Consider the following 5,609-nt stretch of genomic DNA (forward strand, 5'->3'; position numbering starts at 1 on the left):
ATAAAGATAGACGAAACGGACGTCGGATGACAAAGTTATGAATTTTTAACGGACTTTTCCTGTCCCGACCTGTTAAAAATATAACTTTAAAAATAAAGTCAAAATTAGCCGACGGAGTCTAAACGAAAGTCGTAGAGTATGTTCCCACCTACGCGTGGATATAAATAACATTGAAAATGGATCTCGTACACGAAAGTTACGAATTTTGAAAGTCAAGTGTGTAAATTGTGAATGATGTCTGAGGGGAACGCCTCGTGTAAAAGGAAGTAGGTCTCGGTTCGGCCACGTCTCTCCATCAGATGAGTGACACATAATTGTACGAACCTCGGACACCCACCATGTGTTCGCATAATCTCTTTGCATACCAAGTACGTCCCACGTACACCGAAGTACGCCTTGCGGTCTCCCATTGCGCGGTTCCGAAGCGAGCCACAATGCACTACCCGAAATCCGACACGTTCCCCTTACACATAGCATACCACCGAAGGTATGCCCAGCTTACTATGCAACTTCGACCAACTATAAAAGGAGGTGCAAGACAACCCTATATCTCACACCAAAAATCGATTATTCTTCTCTCTACTCTCTCTCTCTCTCTAACCCTCCCAAACACCCCCAAGCCCTAAGAAACTTCCCTAGCGCTAGAAGAAAGCCTAGAGGCTCGCAAAGGCGCCGATAAAAAGAGCTTTTCGGCTCGGAAAGTTCTGCCCCCACAGAGCCCGGTTTCCAACAAACCTCCTGGTTTCGTCGAAGGAAATCATATTGTTAAGAAACGAAGCGTTGTCCAAGTTGGAATCACCACTTTATCAGGTGAGTGCATAGTCAATTTCATATTACACATAGATATGAAGTATTTTGTATAAATTACATGCTATGTGTGTATATTATCTGTTTACCTGAGATCTATGTTGGATGAAAGATTTAAACCTTTTTTTATGATTTAAATTGTATAGGTATTTTTTTATCTACAAATATGTTGGGTAAAACATGGATAGATGAAATATTTGATGTGTGATGAAATAAAATAATGAGAGGCCTCGATGTTTATGATGATCCTGGCATCTAGCGGAGTATAGATGACGACCACAGACTATTCTAGGCAGACTAGTGGAACAATAGCAGACTCGCAACCTGTAGGTGTTTATTTGAACTACGTGTTCACCAGATGTACTCCATCCCCCCATAGTTGCCTTATTTGACATGTTTTGCTGAGGAATCCCCAATATAATGTTGTCCACCCCGATGAAAAATCCTTAGGCTAGGTCCCTTATAATAAATGCTTTAGGGACATAAAATGAGGATAACGGGAACAGGTAATCGGTTTGAATGATATGATGAAAATAATTAAATTTATTTATTATGGGTTGAAAACCCTATGTGATCACCAGGCTCCCAAACCTGGCCCACTCAGTTTCTTGTATTACAGGTAGTATGCGATGATCTGATGAGAGATTATGGATTATAGGCCAGTAGAAATAAATAAAATGTTATAAGCCTATGTTATTTTTGTAGCCAATTTTGTTTTTGGTTATGCTTTTGATCTGTATTGACAATGACATCCCGAGTTTTGTAATGTAATGAAAATACATTTCTTCGTAAATGCTTGATAAATTCTTACTCGTATTTTTGGTAACAAATTTCGCAACATATTTCTTTAAAAAGCATACTATGATTTTCAAGTAAAGCATAAACAAATTGGTCTTTTCTGGCCGTGAAATTGGGGATGTCACACATACTAGTTAGTGGGCCCAACCCTGGGGTATATTCCAACCCATCATACAATCATGGGCCCAACCCTAGGGTTATTTCAACCCAAACATACAATAATGGGCCCAACTCTGGGGTTTATTTAAACCCAAACATACAATAATGGGCCCAGTCATGGGGTGTATTTCAAATCATTCATACAAGCAAGAGTTATAAAGACAACAAGCATTCTACATAACACAATCCAGTGAGTCAGCATTGGTTCCTTCGACCCACAAGTATAGTGAGGAGACTCACATCAACTACTCAACATAAGCCTAACAACTACCTCAACATAAGAACAACCAACCCAAGCTTCCTAAAACCAAACTGAGACCGACCTTTAGTTAAATACTTAATTCTAACAAGTTTGACCCAAAAGTCAAACTAATCAAAAAGTCAACAATCAAGTTAAGGTCAAAATTTCCAACAACGGTCCTCCACGTTGTGGTCACTAATTGCCAAAACAGTCGCTGATTCCCTAGTCGCCATGTCATGACAGCCAAAGGTCACACCGTAGGGATTGGCCTGAACAACTTAAATGAGCTTAATCCTTTTTCTTTTGATTTCAAGAGCTCCAAAGCTCATATCTTATTCTTTCCAATGTCTTAATGGATAAAGTTTCTAACTTTATCTATTAGGAAAGTCCAAACCACCAAGATCTAGACTTTCAGTCCAAGTCCAAGTCTCTCACTTTCAGATCTGAATCAACAAGATGTCTAGAGGGATAAAGTTTCCAACTTTATCCATAATAATGTCACAATCATCCAAAATCTAAACTTTAATACACCAAAATGGCCTAAAGGACCAAGATAACTTGCATGGCTAAAAGGGAAGGCAGAAGATCACAACTTTCCTCGTCCATGAGGTCCAAGAAGCATTCTAAACTGTACAAAAGATGTTGGAGTCCACTCAAATCTAAGATCACCCATAAAATGGACCAAAAGTGCCAAAAACCCCAAATGAAAAGATCTAAGGAACTAGATAGCAATATCAAAACTTTATACTTACAATAGTCCATAAATGAAGTGTCTTTGATGGATCTAAACTTGAAATCATTCCTTGAAACCAAAAGAACCTTCTTAGTCTTTAAACCTCATTAAAATATAAAAAAAACACCTAAAAGATGAGAGAGGAGAAGCTCAAATCTTGAAGGTGGAGGTTACGGTTTCTCCCAATGGGCTCTAGAGGTGATGGAGGCTGATAAAATAGCCAAAAATTCGGAACCTTAGTTTAAATACGTTGAAAAACCTAAAAGATCATGGTTTTGGGCTTGAATAATCGTCGTGTCGTAGCCACTCCTTGGCGTGTCGTGCGACTACCACGCCGTGGGCTCTGATCCCCACTATGTGGCGATGAGTTTCACCCAAATCTACATCAACTTCAAATAGCCATAACTACTTTGTTTTAACTCCATTTTAAACAATCTTTATATCCACATAAAGGTATCGATGAGCCCCACACTTCTATCTAGTTAATTTTAACTTAACACATGTTGAACTAAAAACCATAACTCATGCAAGAAGCCTAACATATAACTTTTCCCATTTTACCCTTTGACTCTAAAACACAAACCAAAGACTTAGATCATATAACCAATATTACCAACATCCCATAAGGTCAAAACTCTATTCGCTTGAAGCCCAAGGCCTTTACTTAATCTATTTATTGTTCACAATATCGAAATAAGAAACTTCTCAAAACAGGATGTTACATGTTTAACGATGACAATCAATAAAGCCCATGGACAAACAATTCCAAATGTGGGTATTTGTCTTCTAGAATCAGTTTTCTCGCATGACCACCTTTATATGATATTATTCAGATGGATATCATGTGTCAATATAAAAGTATTAGTGAAGTTTAACGAACAATTCAACGACAATAAAATCTATACATCAATTGCGATGTGTAAAAAAGTGTTGCACAATCAATCATGTGTTCACGTATATTTGTAAAGAATCACAACTTTCCATTTTTAATTCTTATTGATTTTGTTTCTGCTATCATGACTCTTATTAATAACTGTACAAATGTAGTAAACTATTTTGCGCAAAATAACTAATCGTCTATACAAACTAATTTCTAAAAGAATTATTCGCATCTGTCGCTTGGCGCGAATAAACGACTAATATATATATATATATATATATATATATATATATATATATATATATATATATATATCATTATATACTTATAAAGCTTGCATTTTTTCCTTTCACCACATTCATTTGAAACTCTCATGACTTTTCAATTTCTTTCTAATAATTATTATAAGTTGGTTAATAAGGTTAAATAAATATCAAACCTAAAGTGTAATCATATATAAACTAAATTTCAATATTAAAAATATATATTTTCTTCTACTTATAAAGTTTGTTTTTAACTTTTAACATATTATACTTAATTTATTAGGCCTAATATGTTGTATGTAACCATTATCATTTTAAAGCTAAAACTTTTTATCAATTTGTATAAAATATTTAAATTATTAATTTAAATATAACCCTACATGATCAACTTAAATATAAAATTTAGTTCAACTTAAACAACCCAAAAAATATTTTGTAAATAATTAAAAGTGATAAATCGTAGTATCTTTCTAATAATAATTATAAATTGGTTAATAAGGTTAAATAAGTATCAAACCTAAAGTGTAATAAAAAAATAAAGTAAATTTCAATATTAAAATAATATTTTTACTTTTATAGCTTGCATTTTTTTCTTGAACCACATTCATTTGAAACCCCCATGCATCTTTTCCTTTCACCACATTCATTTGAAACTCTCATGGCTTTTCAATTTCTTTCTAATAATTATTATAAGTTGGTTAATAAGGTTAAATAAATATCAAACCTAAAGTGTAATCATATATAAACTAAATTTCAATATTAAAAAAATATATTTTCTTCTACTTATAAAGTTTGTTTTGAACTTTTAACATATTATACTTAATTTATTAGGCCTAATATGTTGTATGTAAACCATTATCATTTTAAAGCTACAACTTTTGATCAATTTGTATAAAATATTTAAATTGTTAATTTAAATAACCTTACATGATCAACTTAAATATAAAATTTAGTTCAACTTAAACAACCCAAAAAATATTTTGTAAATAGTTAAAAGTGATAAATTGTAGTGTCTTTCTAATAGTGATTATAAATTGGTTAATAAAGTTAAATAAGTATCAAACCTAAAGTGTAATAAAAAATAAACTAAATTACAATATTAAAATAATAATTTTACTTTTATCATTATCTATATATATATATATATATATATATATATATATATATATATATATATATATATATATATATATATATATATTCTATCTATCTATATCTATCTATCTAAAGTGTAAAAAAATATAAACTAAATTTCAATATTAAAATAATAATTTTACTTTTATCATTATCTATCTATCTATATTTATATCTATATCTATATCTATTCTATATATCTTATAAAGCTATCATTTTTCCTTGAACCTCATGCATTTGAAACTCCCCTGCATTTTTCCTTTCACCACATTCATTTGAAACTCCCATGACTTTTCAATTTCTTTCTAATGAAAATTATAATTTGTTAATAAAGTTAAATAAATATCAAACCTAAAGTTTAATCATATATAAACTAAATTTCAATATTAAAATAATATATTTACTTCTACTTATAAAGTTATTTGTTTTTAACTTTTAACATATTATACTTAATTTATTGGTTTTATATATTGTTGGATGTAAACCATTATCATTTTAAAGATACAATTTTGGAACAATTTGTATAAAATACTTAAATTATTAATTTAAATATAACATTACATGGTTAACTTAAATATAAATTTTAGTTTACCT

This window comes from Lactuca serriola, chromosome 1 (genome assembly GCF_051521515.1).
Source record: "Lactuca serriola cultivar US96UC23 chromosome 1, Lser_US96UC23_V15, whole genome shotgun sequence".
In the NCBI taxonomy this organism is placed as follows: Eukaryota; Viridiplantae; Streptophyta; class Magnoliopsida; order Asterales; family Asteraceae; genus Lactuca; species Lactuca serriola.